Source organism: Mirounga leonina, unplaced genomic scaffold, assembly GCF_011800145.1.
Source record: "Mirounga leonina isolate KUSES-001 unplaced genomic scaffold, KU_Mleo_1.0 Mir_129, whole genome shotgun sequence".
Taxonomy (NCBI): Eukaryota; Metazoa; Chordata; class Mammalia; order Carnivora; family Phocidae; genus Mirounga; species Mirounga leonina.
Genome location: NW_023270323.1, coordinates 46,080,131 through 46,097,497, shown reverse-complemented (window position 1 = coordinate 46,097,497; position 17,367 = coordinate 46,080,131). Strand labels below are relative to the sequence as shown.

Genomic DNA, 17,367 nt, shown 5'->3' with positions numbered 1-17,367 from the left:
AAAAAGACAGACTATAGTTCAAAGCATCTGAGCACAATTTAGAAGTTAATTTCTGGTTTATCATCCTTGAGATACCAGATTAGCATTTATCATCTCTTGTATAGATTTTAAACCAGAGAAGATAGAGTGCTGCATTCAGTGTAACTAGATTCAGTTGGAATGGTATGAAGCTGTAAAGATGAACTTGGACTCTCTCCCACTGCTCTGGAGGTTGCAGGTTTTATCTGAGGTGCATTTCTTCACTCATTTGCCCATGAGAACTCTAGAATGGCACTTGAAGAAGTTATTCCTCTATAAATATATAGACTGAGATCCAGATTTTAGAGTAAACATTAGCCTTGAAAATGTGATAGATTCTCCACAGTAATGTAGAAATGTATTATTCAGATCCTGGGGCCTTTGGTAATGATCTAATGTTTAGACAAATTTTTGAAATTGCCCGGAAGCATTGGTAAAATGATTTTCTGTTAAAAACAGGCATCATTATTTCAGGAACAGAATTCATAATCACTATCATTAAGGTAGCAAGCCAATATTTTTCATTGTAATAAGGTTTTATATGATTCTCAATATTTAAATAAAATCTCCTTGATGAATTATTCAGTGCCTCTGCATTATATAAGGATGCAGTAGTGGTAGGGAGAAAGTGGGTTTTTTGGGGTTTTTTTTTGTTTTTGTTTTTTTGTTTTTAGGGAGAAAGTGTTTTAACCAAAGGTATTTGATTATTTTTCATTTCGAAGGAAGTATTTGGAAAGATCACATCACCAGGATTTAAAAAAAAGAAATTAAAGGGTAAAAATAGTTAAGATCAAGGGTTCTTTTCATATATAGAATTTATCCATGAAAGATTTCACTGATTAAGGGTGGGGGTGGGGAATCAAAAATTAGAAACTGATGACTATGTTTGATTAGGCTGGAAAAAATCTTGTATAGATTTCCAGAGATGTGACTATTAGGTTGAGATCATCTTGGTAGCCTCTGTGTTTCACCCACTGCAGAAATTATTATTGCCAAGGTGTAGACCAAGACTCCATAATAATTAAGTTTAAAAAATGTTTGCATTTATTGTGATTAATTTAGCTTTAACTTGAACCATGATGGCAAAGTAATCAGCATATTGTAGGTATTCAAGGATTTTGACTATCATCATTGGTTTCATCGTAATCATCACCACTGTTGTCATGGAATGTTCTCTGATTTCTCCAGGACATAACATAAGTTAAAGGAGCTCTTACCTTGGATGGTGGCTGCCAGATGCACTATTTTAGGGGGCTCCCTTCACATCATTGTGTAAACAGCACCCCTTGGAGGGTGCAATACACCTACACAGAATTATATAGAGAGCTAACTTGGATGCTTGCTTCTTGCTAAAGGATAGGTATGTCGTAAAGAGTGACAAATGTCTTCGGCATGTGCCTTAGGGTGACTGAGTAGGTTTCCCACAATGCAGTAGCAGGGAAGCCCCAGGGACTGAAAATAGAAGTTACCATTCAGTTACTCCTATGGTTATGGGATCAGATGTGACTCTTCCCTGGATCTCTGTATATTTTCTATATCCCTTAGAAAGTAAGCAGCAAACTTAACTGGATGTAACCATAATGTAGCAATTTTTCTCAGGGAGGAAAAAATGAGGAGTGGTATCTTAGATATTTGATTAAGGTTTCAATGCACAATCTTATCGAAGCAAGGAACTATAATTGAAGAAACAGATCTTTCTTCCTGTTTTAAGTTATAAAATCTTAAAGCACTCAACTTGAAACTTGAGAGGAAACACTAAATATAAATAAAAGCTTCCAAAGAATCTGTAAATCACTTGGCTTCCTCTCTGTTAGTTTCCCATTCTGTTATTCCTGTCTCGTAGAATATTGGCATGTACCTTGCAAAAATTTCAACTGTGCAGAGAGTAGTTTTTGAAATTATTTGCCTCAAACATTTATACTTCTTTAGCAGTACTTTTTTTTTTTTTAAAGATTTTATTTATGTATTTGTCAGAAAGAGAAAGAGAGAGCACAAGCAGGGGGAGCAGCAGACAGAGGGAGAAGCAGGCTCCCTGCCGAGCAAGGAATCCAATGTGGGACTCCATCCCGGGACTCTGGAATCATGATCTGAGCCAAAGGCAGATGCTTAACCAACTGAGCCACCCAGGCTCTTATAAATACTCTCAGCAGTATTTATTTAGAAAATTATCTATAAAAGAGATGTTAGAGCAAATTCCCATTTCACTTGTTAATTAGTTTACCCTACAGAATTCGGGATGATTGAGGATGTGCAGTATTAATTAAGGTTTTTGTGGGTAGGAACGGACCAGGAGGTAAAAAGAGAAAAGTCACTTGGATGCTTAGGTGGGCCTTATAGAGGGTGGTTCATTGTTTCATTTGTGAATCACTCAAGGCCTCCAATCACTCAAGGTCTAGATTATGGCTCTTCAGATACAGGTGCTTGGCTTTTCCATCTCTCCCAGAAACGACAAGAGTATAATGCTCAAGAAAGGCCGGTTTGGAAATCTGAAAACCTGAAATCTAGTTGTGGCATGGAAATATGCATTTATTAGCTGCTGTTTACGTTGTTTGTACGTACACTAAAGTTTGAGAATCACTGATCTAGCGTGTAAAAGGGAAATTCATCCAGTTCACTAGAGTTAATAAAAATATTCCTTAATGTCCTTTATGTCCTCACTATTTAAGGGGGGAAACAAAGAAGTTATGTATCGATCTGTTATTTGTTCTTCTGATCATGTTAGATCACCAGGAAAGTCTTTCCTGAGCCAAAGATAACTAAAGATATCCTGACAGACTTGTTTCCTACTGGTATCCTAATTTATCAATTTGTTGATTTAGAAATGGTTCCTGAAATTACCATCATTCTGATGTAGGTGTTCTGTTTTAGTTCTTTTTAAGATATTCTGCTGAAAGGATTAGCCTATCTAGATAAATGATTTTACTCCTCATAACTGGAAAATTTTAGAAAAAAATATTTTTTATTTATTTTTTAAAATTAGTTACTTCATGGAAGACAAATTACAAAGCCACTATGTAGCTCATGGCTCTCATCCACTCAGTGCATGATTAGATTTGAGATACACCTGGATCTTAGTGGCAACATATTTCCAAAGTTTCTTGGGGTAGGTCAGTGATGCAGATAATCAAGGTCATTTTTTTTTTCTAATATTTTCTTCCGAGATTAAATTTCAGATGGTAATTAAGAATCAGTAATCTTATCTTGACCCTCTCTTCAAACATGTATAATCTGTTGTATACTCAGAATCTTTTTCTGTAATTCCTATAATTTTAATTCCCTCTTTTTACAAAAATTTTTTTTTAAAGATTTTATTTATTTATTTGAGAGAGAGAGAATGAGAGAGAGCACATGAGAGGGGGTAGGGTCAGAGGGAGAAGCAGACTCCCTGCCGAACAGGGAGCCCGACGCGGGACTCGATCCCGGGACTCCAGGATCATGACCTGAGCCGAAGGCAGTCGCTTAACCAACTGAGCCACCCAGGCGCCCTCTTTTTACAAATTTAAAACTACTATATTAGAGAAAAATAGATGCAAAAAAGGAAAATAGTTATACCATATATTATGCTGGCTCCTTTCTAAGAACTCAAACGTATAACTTTCATCTTTGTATTTACATGAACATCTGTGATTGATGTGCTTATAATTATGACATTTTTAACATTTAAGATAAGGAAAATAAAAATAATCATACATTTGCAGAACAGTTTGCATTTTGCAAAGGTTTTCACATACATTATTTTACTTGATTGTACCGAAGATTTTTGTGAAATAAGCAGGAAAATGACTATTATAATGCCTGTTTGTAGATAAGTAAGTGTAAGAGAAATCAAGCGTCTGGCCCAAAGCTAGTAACATGAGAACCCTGCCTTTGACTGTTTAGGCTTTGTTAGTTTTTAAAAGTACAATGCTATCTATAAGAACACTCAGCCTTACCTTTTGAAACGTTATAATTACAAATAAGAAGATTGGTAAGACTAAATCATATCATAATATACTTATCATAGTTAACAATGTTATGATATGATTTAGTCTTTTGAAACTTCAATATTTGTGTAGCAGATTTAAAAATCTATTGTTTATTGAACATTCAAATCTTCACCTAGGGAAGGTTTTTCTGCAGAATTAAATAGCTTCCACTCAGTTTTAAATTGTATTTTCAAAATTTAGCAAAACTTATCATCTCTATAACATCATTTGATTAAATTGTTTTGAGATTGAAAGGAAGGGGGTGATGGGTTAGCTCAAGGAAGACCCCTGCTCAGCGTTGTTCACTAACTTTAGGTGGATGATTAACAGAAATTCCTGGCTCTACCTATTATTATTCATCTCTGGTTCACTTCATCTAGCTTTGGCAATAGAATAATATTCCAGTGAAAACAAGGTGATACTCTTGATGACTCCTTGGTCCCGGTGGCAACAGTAATACTAAATGTTGATTAAGTACAGAATGCACTGTTCTTATTATTTATGTGTATTGACATATTTATTTCTCATAGCAACTTTATGAGGTAATATCATTATTAATAATAATTTGAGCATCTTCTCTGTGTATGAAACATTGTTAGAGGATTCAATATCACATTTACTCAGAAAAAATTTTTATGTAATGTTCTATCAAAATAAGCATTTACTGGGGCGCCTGGGTGGCTCAGATGGTTAAACGTCTGCCTTCAGTTCAGGTCATGATCCCAGGGTCCTGGGATCGAGCCCCGCATCAGGCTCCCTGCTTGGTGGGGAACCTGCTTCTCCCTCTCCCTCAACTGTTCCCCCTGCTTGTGCTCTCTCTCTCTCTGTCAAATAAATAAATAAAATCTTAAAAAAAAAATAAACATTTACTAATGAAAATATTGCCTCTTTTAGCTATCAGGAAGTAGCAAGAAACTGTAGGATTTTTGATACAATTCCAAATGATGCAAGAAACTACATTAAGAAATTAGGTGACTTGTTATCCAAAAAGCAGGGAAAGAAGCACCAAAAATGGGCTGGTACTACTGATCTATTTTTTATGTACAATTAAAGGCTTGCCAACCGATGGGCCTGAAGGTCCTATTGTTCCCCAGCAGCGAACTGGTCTTAAACTCAGTTTGGCTGCTCACCTATTGAATATCAATACTCGAGAGATGAGTGATAGGTTGTTTTATTCAGGAAGGCTCAACTTGGGAAGATGGTGGACTAATGTCTCAAAGACCATGTTCCCAGTCTAGGCGAAGGCGGGGCAGTGGAGGGATGTTTAAAGCAGAAGGCTTGGGAAATGATGGGGGCTATGTGCAGGAGACGCTGATGCTCAGGCCGTTAATCATATGTCAACGTGACCCTGAACAGGCTGGTTGGTATCAGAGGCAGCTGTTTCTAATGGGGTCAGGCCTTAGCTTCCAGGAAAGTCTGGTCCTTTATTCCTCAAGGCCCGTGAAACCTCAAGCAAAGGAGGCTAGTTCTGCTTCCAACCAATGAACTGCAGTTAGCAGGCAAGGAGCGTGTAAGCTTGAAGCAATTGTTCAAACTAGCTGGCGTGCTGTGACCGTGACCACCTTCCACCTACCAAAACTTTGCTACTCGAGGCCACAGCTTTTGACACTGACACTGGTGAGGACCTCAATAAATGTTCTTTCTTTGAGTTAATGAATTAAGTGAAATTCTCTTCCACCGTGATTATTTTCTTCTTTTCCACCCCCTCTGGGTTTGGAGATTTCCCATACTGCATAGTGTCGGGAGCACGTCAGGAAGGCGCACACATGAGGAATGTCTTTCCACAATGTCAGCTTTATTCAATCAGAAAGCAAAGTTAAATCACAATTACGAAGCAGGTTCAGGATTCCAAACTCAATGACAATTCACCATGGGATTCAATATGGCTTCTTATACGGCACACAGAGCAGGACAGAAGACAAGCCACAAATAGACACGATAACAGAGGGCGCAGGAAGTTAAGGAACCCAACTTGAAGTCAGTCTCTGGGCGCACAGTTGAGATAAGGCCTTGGTCTGGTCCTGGTCAGCTCTCAGCACTCACTGCTCCTGATGTTCAAGCAGTGAAGGATCTGGGTTCTGTTCGGAGATCCATCAGACAGGACCTTCAGCGGCAGTTGCCTTTTTTAAGTGGTCAGACACAGAGGGGTCAGGTCTGAAGAATCTGATAGTTTGTTGCCAAAATCCTTCCCCTCTTAAAGGGATTTCATCAGTTTCGGGTCTTTGCAGACCTCCTCTGGTTCTGCTCATTATCAGTTCTGGGGGGTCAGCTGACGTGGGTCCCCACGATGTCTCCTAGCAGCGGTACCTTACCTGCTTGCGTCATGGCTTGACACAGGCCCCTGCTTGACATGAGAGACTCCATTTTGCTCTCTACAGATAGGAATTGATTTTGCATGGTGAAGTGTCAGTAGCTTGCTCCATTAAATTCTTTCTGTTGTAGGTTATCTTCTATATTCATTCAATCATTCTTTTAATTACCACTTACTACATATCTATTATGGAGCCGTCACTAAGCTAGATAATGTGAGGACTAAAACCCAACTCCTGCCTTCATGAACTATTCAGTGGTGTATTGTGAATGGTTGTATAAAGTGATTTCTGTAAGAATTCAGATACAAAACTTGACTTTCTCTTCCTTTTCCAGAGGATTCTCCTTCTCTGTTTTCTTATTGGCCTCTGTACCCATTCTTCATTTCTCCAATGCTTATCTTTTCCTCCATTTAGTCTTTGTCTTATTAGACCATCATTTTGTTGTAGTCCTTTCTTCAACTTCTCTTGCTTTCTTTCTAATTTAGTTCCATCTCAAGGTCCAAGAACTGAAGGGTGATCTGCATAATTAATGACTCTTACCTTGATCCTATGAGGCTCCAGAAGTCAGTTAACAGTGACTCTGACCATGAACATTTATCCAAGTTCCATGAATCTTAGTACAACTTTCTCTCATTAGTTCAGTGAATATCTCCTTGGAATAATTCTCATTCTTCCCTATTCATCAAAGCACTTTTATCATCAGGACATGGGATCATCACAACATTTTAATTCGTGGAAGCTTGAAGCTTAATCCATTAATTTACCTGAATTCTGACTTTAGAACAACATGCTGAGCAAACCCACAGATTCCACAAGATGACTGGAAACTGCTTAATGAACTCTTACTGGCAACTAATGGTTACCACATAATTAGGAAATTAGCATCTGATGTTTCTAAACATTAAAAGCAATATAATAGCAGGACTAGACAAGCATCCTTTGGGTGGCCCTACTCATGCTTACAGAGTTTCTGATATTTTCTCTCAAACCCAGTACTTTGAATTTTGTATAAAAGCAATATAAACAGGGGTGCCTGGGTGGCTCAGTCATTAAGCGTCTACCTTCGGCTCAGGTCATGATCCCAGGGTCTTGGGATCGAACCCCGCATCGGGCTCCCTGCTCCACGGGGAGCCTGCTTCTCCCTCTCCCACTCCCCCTGCTTGTGTTCCCTCTCTCGCTGTGTCTCTCTCTGTCAAAAAAAAAAAAAAATCTTTAAAAAAAAAAGCAATATAAACATTTAATAGTCTATAAGTTGACACACTATATAAATGTGTCAATTCCTCAATCGCTATTGCCTGGAAGGAATTTTAGAAATTATAGACAGATTAAAATGTCATACAGAAATTTTTGTTAAGGGATGTCGGTTCATGTGCACAAGTCTATTCAAGTAATAATTAGGATGTTGTTGCTCAGTTTTATTTTTGCAATAATTCATTATCTCACCTAATTTCTGACAATTTATGCCTTAGAACATCTTGTTAGGAAGAAAGAGATAGATGCACATTTTGTTCATGTAACTCTCCCTCATAGTTAAAAAACTAATTGTAGAAGTATTCCTTATTTTATTGATTCCCAAACAACAAAATTAACATTAATTCCCAACCTCTAGAGCTTTCCCCGATGAAATCTGAAACGAGTTCCCATACATGGAGGGCAGGAATTGACCAGGGAAAGAGGCAGGCCACTTCAGATCAGTAGAAGGCAGGTTTAATAAGCAAGGGAACCTACATATGAAGCTTGTCTTGAGCAGCCACAAGATGAGTGGATCTCCATACCTGCCAGAATTTCAAAAGTTTACGTAGAGGCCTTAACTGGCTTCAGTCACAAATACTATCCAGATGACCTCAACACCTTGCTCTCTCAAGGCTGCCTCCTTGAAACAGCTCCCATTGTGGGAAAGGTGGGCAGAGCATTCATTCCAAGAATAGGGGAGGGCGTGAGGAGCCTCTGACTGCCTGTCAGCGGACAGTCATGTCTTCTTGATTAACTCCTCCAGCAGTTAGGCCATGAAAGAATTAAGTTGCCCCTTTTTTGCACCTTTTATGTAACTGAGGGTATGGAATTGAAGATCTTTATTATATGAAAAGTCTGAAAGCTTGGCTCGTCCACAAAATGGGTAGAGTAGTGAAAGCCAGGTTACTGATTGGCAAGAGAGAGGTTTTGTCAGAAGAGTAGGCGCAGGGGAATTATGTTCTAACAAGTCAGTGGAGTTCAAACGGGGAGAGAGTGCCAATCTGGAGGAGACTGAATGAGGGTCATTTTAGGAAGGGAGAAGAGTTGGGTGGGCTGTGACCTCAGGGGAAATTGGCAGGTCTCACGACTGGGGGGCTGTGGGCTTCATGGGTTAGAGCAGGGGCCGCATGGACAAGCTGTGGGATTGCCCTGCTCATGAGTGCCCCAGAAGCAGCCCATGCTGGCAGAACAGCCGTGCTTACCTACACATGACCTTGGATGTAGAGCCAGCTTTGTGTGTCCTCTCGTGACAGACTCGTGAGGCCTTCCTTTGACAGCTGTCAGCACGCTGCTTGGGAATCATCTGGCAGAGGTGATGCCCTCTCATGTTTCAAGATTCTGCTGAGCTCCTTCCAAACTATTCCATGTGAACACTTTCCTTTTCAATGACACGGGACTCCTGACTTTCCCCAGAAATAAAGAGCAAGGCCTTTGGCATCCACATTAATTACGTGGTTATACGAAAGATAAAGCCTGCGGTATCCATATGTAGGGGAGACTGAACAATGATAATTACTCACCTGGTATATTACTGTCCTATTTCTATTGAAACGGATTGCCACAAACTGGGTGGCTTACAATGACACAAATTTATTACTTTTTAGTTCTGGAGGTCAGAAGTCTGGAATGGGCCTTATGGGACTTTCTGTAGGGCTGTGTTCCCTCTGGAGGCTTTAGGGAAGAATCCATTCCTTGCCTTTTCCAGCTCCTGGTGGCTGGCCACATTCTTTGGCTCCTGGTCCTGCCTCTGCTTCCAGTGTTATGTCCCCTTTTCTAACTCCCCATCTTCTTCTTTCCCTTCTAAAGACCTTTGTGATTTGTTCTGGGCCTACCTGGAGAATCCAGGATAATCTTCCTGTCTCAAAATCCTTAGGGCAACGGTGTCTGCGAAGTCTCTTTGGCCATATAAGGTACTGTATTCGCAGGTTGTGGGGATTAGGACAGGGGCATTTTTGGCCAATCATTGGTCTGCCTGCCATACCTGATAGGTGCAGTAAACTTATTTTGTCTGTGAGAATACTATGGCTTTGTGGTCAGTTAAATGTTTTTCCAATGTGTGTCATGCATCAACACACTTCTGCCACGACCATGTGAGGATGCAGCCCTTGACTTAAGTTTTGGCCACATGACTCCCCTTGGACAGTGGGATGGTAATAGATGTGGCTGAGTTTTCCCTCTTGCACCCCTTCCATCACCAAGAGAAGGGCATGCTGCAGGAGGCTGACAGGTCCTAAGACAGCGAGACACATGAAGAACAGACCTGGACCCAAAAACAGTTTGAAGCCAAATCGTGCATAGCTTAGGCCAGATCTGCCTATTGCCAGCTAAACAGCAGACTCATGAGTGAGCAATACATGCTTAGTGTTGTACTGTACTCTGTTTGGGGTGGTTGGTTAAGCAGCAGAAGCAAGCTGGTACAAGTTCACGGATACTGAGTACCTTGCTCAAGGTCACACGATGGTAAGTGATGTAACTATCAGAAAGTTTGACTCCAGAACCTGGGCTCTTATCCACTAAGCAGCTAGTGCCCAACCACTCATTGGATGCCTGAATTTTCTCTATATTATCTCTGCCAAGATCTTACGAAGTCTAGGGGCAAGAGATTCAGAGTCTTTGGCAAGATATGGATTCAAGTCTCACCATCGTATGGGCATTGAACCTACCCAAACTGATCATACCAGGATAGGGAGAAGCCCATCTCATCCACTTCCATGAGTGTAGCTTAAGACTAAATTAATATTTTTGGTGGCCACGTCACACTGGTGTGATGTTGGCTTGTTGACTCGTTCAAACATCTTTTCTCAGTGAAAAGATTCATGAGGTTAAATCTTTCAATCCCATAAAACATCTGTTTTTATTTAATATAATACTCATGCTTTTTTCTGTGTTTATATACAGGACTCTATGTTCAACAAAATTTAATTTTATTGTGTTAGTCCAAGATGTTAATCCTTTTGGACTCTAGTCTTGTAACTAGCTGTGCCTTAGCCCTTTTTCGGGAGTCGATGGAACACAGTTTTGATAATGGCAAATTATCAGCATGGAATGATATTAAGTGAGTAAAAAGAAATAAAAGAAAAAAAATAAAGCATCCCTAATGAAGTAGCGAATGTACTTTAGTAAGTGTTAGAAAGCAATACATTTAAACTAGTGGTCTTTTTTTTTTTTTTAAGATTTATTTATTTATTTATTTTTTCCATTTTTTTTATTATGTTATGTTAATCCCCATACATTACATCATTAGTTTTTGATGTAGTATTCCATGATTCATTGTTTGTGCATAACACCCAGTGCTCCATACAGAATGTGCCCTCCTCAATACCCATCACTGGGCTAACCCATCCCCCCACCCCCCTCCCCTCTAGAACCCTCAGTTTGTTTCTCAGAGTCCATCGTCTCTCATGGTTCGTCTCCCCCTCCAATTTCCCCCCCTTCATTCTTCCCTTCCTGCTATCTTCTTCTTTTTTTTTTTTTTTAACATATAATGTATTATTCGTTTCAGAGGTACAGGTCTGTGAACTAGTGGTCTTTCTCTAACACAGAAGAAGGAGAGAAATGAATGATGTGTAAGTGGTTGTACCACGGACTGTGTCAGCCTCAGAGGGTTCCAGGGGTTTCCCTTTATGAGGTTCTTTAACAATGATCTTTACACATGACCCATAGAGTGCCAGAAACTTGGTTCAAGAAGGGAGTCATTTGTCTCCTAGGGGTCATGGATCCTATTTCCTACAATCTCAGGAAAATAACTGAAATTTCTGGGAAGCACATAGCTTGTAGTCATGCACAAATTTTGTATGTTGGGCCAATTGAATCAATACTCAGTAGTATTGGGCTTCTAGAGTCATGGAACTTCATTCACAATTAAAACTCAGTAGCAGGAGCCTGAAGTCTGAAAATTTGCCTCTTGTGCTTTTAACTATAGTTCTAGGACAGCATAAAGTTATGCACATTTGTCAGGTAAATGAAAGTATTAGGAAATCTCTTAAAGGGTAATACAAATAAACCAACCATCCTTTCCTGAGGTGACCACCTCTCTTTTTAATCATATGAAAAACTAAATCATGGAACCTTGAGACACAACATCATAGAGTCTCTTAATTAGTCACAGCTGTCAGGGCTCCTCCTCTAATTGTGGGATTTTTCTTTTCATGTAGATTTTTTTTTTCTTTTATTATTCCTCTTAGTTTGTGCCTACTTCAGCATCCTCCATGGCCAGTGCTTTCTGCCTCAGTTATTAAGTTGGCTTTCTCAAGAAGTGTTTTTCGTATTTCTGAGATTTCTGGAGATGAATCTGTACCCCTGAAGTGGAGACTTGGTGGTGAGAGCTTATCAGGATTGAAGCAGACCCAAAGCCTGTGCTGGAACTTAGGTAGCTGCCCACTCAGTGTGCACCACAGTCCCTTCCTCTCTCTTTTCCTTCCCTTGTTTCTGTTGGAGGTGTAATGGTGAGGCAGAACCCACCACTCCTGGAAACATCATTTGACTTGATTTTTCCATACCAGATTAAAGGTGACTAATAATTTGCCTCCTATTTCTCAGGGTGGACAGGAAGATCCTATATTAGTCATCATTGGGGCTTCTTTCCCTACCCATTGTGATCTGCAGGATATGCAGGGTTGTGAGAGGCCAGAAAACCTAGAGATGGTGTTGGTCATGGATTCTGGTGCATCTCTCTTCATCTCTGCTCCTTCAGCCCCGTGATGCTTTACTGAGGCTGTAGGAGCTCATGCGGCCCCTCACATAAGTTCTTTCTCAGGATGCCCAACTTTTACTTTCTCTAATTCTTGTAACTACCCAACTTCATCTTGTTTATGTCCAGGCCCTTGAAAACATAGCTCTATCAATTATTCACAGGGGCAAAAAACCCCCCAAGTTTCTAAGAATCCCCAGTTTCCTTTATGAGAGAAAAAAGAGACAAATACCATAATTCTTTAGTAGTGTCTTAAATGATTTTTGTGTTCTCTTTCCCTCCATGAGGGAGTAAGAACACTATTCTCTGGAGGGAGGTGACCTGGATTCAGATGCAGAGTTTGCTATCTCCTGGGTGGGTTTTCTGGGGAAATTTATTTAACTTTTATAAGCCCTAGTTTTCTCATTGCTGAAGTCAGGATAATGATTGTGATGATTTCCTATGAACTATTGTGTATAAACCATTTTGCACAATGTCTGGCACATTGTAAGTGCTCAATAAATACTGTTATTATTTTTATTGCCCATATTCTTTTTTTTTAAAGTAGAGCCCAACACAGGACTTGAGCTGAGATCAAGAGTTGGATGCTTAACCAACTGAGCCACCCAGGTGCCCCTATTATCCATCTTCTAAACAAACTGTGAATTGTTGGGGAGGAAGACCTTTCTCTGCTCTACAAGGTCCTTCTAGCTGGACTTAGAGAATCAAATTGATGTGAGACAGGTTAACAGGAGAAAATAAAATTTAATAGTGTATATAAGGGAATCCCCACAGACATGGAAATTCCAAGAACAATGAGGCAACATGAAGTTTGCATGAGCTAAGGAGAGGGGTGGGGTCTGAGGTTACAAAGGGGAGAAAGGCCATTAGCAGGAAGGTGAAAGGAGATGTTTCAAAAAACAAAGGTTGCCCTATTTCACAGATAAGAGTCTTAGGTAAAGGGGAGTCTCTGTTAATAACTCTGTTCCTGATACAGGCTCTCCTTGCCAATGTAAATTTAGGCAGTTGAAGACCAGGAAGAGAGCTTTTCCTTATCTAATGGGTTTTGATTACTTTTAACTCAAAATGATGTTCATGCCAAAGTGGCCCATCTTAGAGCAGCCTGTCATTGGCCCCTGTAGAATCAGAGTCATTGCTAAGTACTCTGATAGGTAATGAGACACAAAGACAAATAAAGCATTTCTATCCTCAGAGGAACTAAATTCTTTCTTATGAGAAGACAAACTCATAGTTACTGTAAAATATTGTAAGTACTCAGAGCTTACTGGGGGACAGAGGCAGGACATCTAAATTCAGTAAATCTTAGGAAGATCTTATTCCCCTAACATAAGGTCTTTTAAAACCAGGGCTGCATGGGAAGCCCTGGACCACTCCTTAAAAGGCATTATGGTACTGCAAGTTTTGTTGGCTGGACTCATTTCCTTTGGGAAATCTTAGCTGCTGCCTTTAAACTTGGCTTAGCCTCTGCCACACAAACCTGTTTTCCTGAGGTCAGTTCCTCTGTTTGAGATTCTCTCTTGGCTTCGGCCCCTAGCTGGGTCCTTGTTTTGGATTCCGTAGTCTTAACCTCCTGTGAGTACTTGGCCTTGTGTTTGCCAGCCTGGCTCTTGGCTCCATACCTGGGAGCTCAGCCAGCGACCCATGCACCTTGTGTCTGAGCATTCCTGTACAGCACCTGTCATCCTAAAAGCCTGGCCTGCCTCTCCTGGGCAGAGGTGGTCTCTATCTCTTCTTTAATAACAGCCTGGATTGACTTGTTATGCCTTTCAACACTAATCAGGGAGTTATTTGTAAATATATGGATGTGCTCTGTTATAAGCCACAGAGCAGACTACTAGACATGGCTTAAAATACTCAGACATTTATTCGTTTATTGTATCAATTAAGAAGTCCAGAAAAGGCTGGGGTGGTGCTCAGGTTGTTTGGTGGCTTGATAATGTGGTAAACAACCCAGTTCCTCCTGTTCGGCTTTCTCATCCTTAGCTTGTTTGTGAACTTCCCTCATGGATTCAAGATGACTGCCAGTGCTTTAAAGCCAAGCCAGAGTCAAAAACAGAAAAAGAAGCATAGCAAAAAAGAACATTCTATGTAGGTGTGCCTCTTCTCTCAGAAAAAGAAAATTCTGGAAACTTCCTAGAAGTACTGTCTTACATTTCATTAGCTGGAAGAGGGTCTCATGGCCACTGCTTGTTATACCAGGAGGCTGGGAATGTGAATATATGGTGTTGTGTCTCTGGTGGAGGGAGCATGGGGCATGGGTTTGGAAATAACTGTTGGACAAACAAGCAACAGTGCCTGCCACACCATTACTCAAGAACTTTGATAAGATTTAATTTTTATTTTATGCAATTTAAGTCACATTAGATCATGCTACTTGATTTACAAAAGCACTTTAATAGTGATCCTATTTCATAACACTTATTCTGCCTGTCCTTGTTTTTTCCTGTCTTCCCAGGTTCATTTCCTCTTATTTTATCTTGTTTTGTTTTCAGTATTCATTCCTTATGATTTCTGGCTACCATCCATCTTTTCTAAAGCCTAGAGCTTTTTACCTGATGCTATTATTCTAACACTAGAACTTCACAAACCTCAAATGACGATAGGGATGGTAAACAATTTATTACTAAATAACCACAACAGAAGTCTAAGTCTATTAGTTATCTGCCATCATCATAGCAGGGCGCTAATTGTGTCATTTTAAAAAGGTGCCTGCCACATCTGATTTAAGCTGAGCCATCTAACGCACCAAGGAGCATCCCCCAAACACTGCACATTGCTTTATTTTTCCCTTCTGCTTGCCTACATTGAATCAAAAACAAAATGAAATACAGAACACAATGAGTTACAGAGTCGCAGGGATCATTCCCACAGCTTCTTCCTTCGCCGTCCCCCTCCGGCTCCCCCCCCAAGCCAATCACCTCAGGGGCTCTGCAGTCAGTGAGGCGGAACTCATTTCACATTTGAGGAGAACAATGATAGAAAAGCTCTCTGCATGCAGAGCAGGGCAGACTCTCTCAGCAAGCCGTTCAGCAAGGCTGCTCTGCTTGTCCAGATTTTGCTAGTCATAACAAGCTTTTTAAAACAATCATTTCAAAGAATATTATTAGTATTGGTAGTAAGAGCCACCCTTTATTAAATGTCTACCTGCGACAGAAATCCTCTTTGGTACCTTTCTAACAATACTGTTTCTTTAATCCTCCGCATGTGTGCAAGCTGAATGTTAACTTATTTTGCATGATAGAAGCTGACAACATCCCAGTAGGACTTAAAGGACAATGAAAAAACATTTGTCCCCACATATTTTGGTCTTTATTTTGATCTGCCGCCTGAAATTCTTTCCATTATTTCCCCCATTTTCCTGCTCCAGCGATCTCTTAGGCTTAGGTTGAAGTCCCTAGGAGCAGAACCTGAGATTAGGTTCTTGTGAAAAGTGATTTATTGAGGGAGAACTCTCAGAAGAAAGGGGTGAAGGAAGCAGGCTAGGGCAGGGGAAGAAAGCTCAGCAAGGGAGAGATCTTGGCTGGAGACCAGCTTCAGTCTGGATACTCAGAATACAAATTGCACCATGGATTTATTCCCACCTTGCAGGAAGGGGCTGGCATTTAATATGCCTGTGTCAGTCTGTCCTTGGCCATTGGCTGTCCATGTATGTGTGTCAAGGCGTCATCCATTCTGCTAAGACATTTACCCAGAGAAAGGGGAAGCTGTGAGTTTTTAGCAGCCGATACTCACTATGCTGGGGATGCAAGGGTAATGGGTCAGCTGGCCTTGTGAAAGGAGACTGGGAGCATCCACTACAGTCACCTCTTGCCCAGTTCAGATTTACTTGCTTCTTCCACTAAGTGTATTCCATCCAGGCACAAACTTGCCATAGTGAGTGGGAGAGTTAATGGGATAAGCTATAGCCCCACACTGTGGTTAGTCTGGAAGTGATAGCTGGTATTTATTTTCTCCCTCTTTTTCATCCATTTTAGACCCCCTCTTCCTACCTAGCTAGTACTTCTGCTGGTCTAGGTGCTTTGCTTGGTTGGATGGCCCATATTTTAAGTCCTTGTGGAGTCTGAGCCTCTGATTACTATACCCTTGTCAAGCAATGGTTGCTCTACTCCACCATTTACATTTAAAACCAATTAAGTACCAAGAGAGGCACTTGGGTACCAGATATATTTTTATCTGCCCCTAACATGTAGCAGCAGTTCTATCTCTTTGAGACGATCAGGGTCAAATCCTTCTGCCAGTACAATAACTCCTTTTTATACTAACTAGATTACTGTCATGGTGAGCCTAGGGTGACTAGATGTCAGCTGTAGCTTTAAGTTTAGTGAGCCTCTCATTGTGTTACTTGGTGGAAGTATTCCCTTCTGGGACCAAGAACTTAAAACTAATAATACCTAAAGTTGTAGGAATTCCCCAGCTGGGTGCCTAGGAGTGATGGTGAGTGGGATCATCCCTACATCTTCCCATTGGTTCCTGGACCCATGAGTTCTAGCTGTTGGCAATATAGCACCATATAATAACCCCTGGCTTAAGGTATAAGGGGCATCCTCGGGCGCCTGGGTGGCTCAGATGGTTAAGCATCTGCCTTTGGCTCAGGTCATGATTCCAGGGTCCTGGGATCGAGTCCCACATCGGGCTCCCCGCTGAGCGGGGAGCCTGCTTCTCCCTCTGACCCTCTCCCCTCTCATGCTGTTTCTCTCTCGCTCACTCTAAAAAATAAATAAAATCTTTAAAAAAAAAAAAAAAGGTATAAGGGGCATCCTGAAGAAGGATGCCCCTTTCCCACAGGGTGTCATCTCTAAGCTGATGACAGATGCATCATCTGTACCTTCAAGATGCTACTCTAAAGGTCTATCAGGTGGCAGGTTCTGGACAGTATGGGACAGGGTATGGCATGGTCTTGGTCTTGACCCAGAACCCTAGGGATTGGTGCTGTGTCTTTGCTGTTGAGGCTGGCTAGAGATTCTGACAGAATGCCCGTCTTCACTACAGATACTCTAGGAACATGGAATCTGCTGGGTTGTAGGAACCACACTTCAGTGTTGCTCATATTTCAGCCTGCAGCTGTTCTTTGTGTGAGCCCTGGCCCAAACGAGCAAGCTTCTGTGCCATGTGAAAAATGGATGTGTCCTCTAACACCTGAAGAGGTCCA

The 17,367-nt window shown here is 40.8% G+C and overlaps 1 protein-coding gene across 5 annotated transcripts in view; it reads left to right on the top strand.

Annotated features, from left to right (window-relative positions):
* The window catches only part of GRXCR1 (glutaredoxin and cysteine rich domain containing 1), a 308,941-nt gene that overhangs the window by 192,125 nt on the left and 99,449 nt on the right, over positions 1–17,367 (top strand). The gene's annotated exons all lie outside the window — the stretch shown is intronic.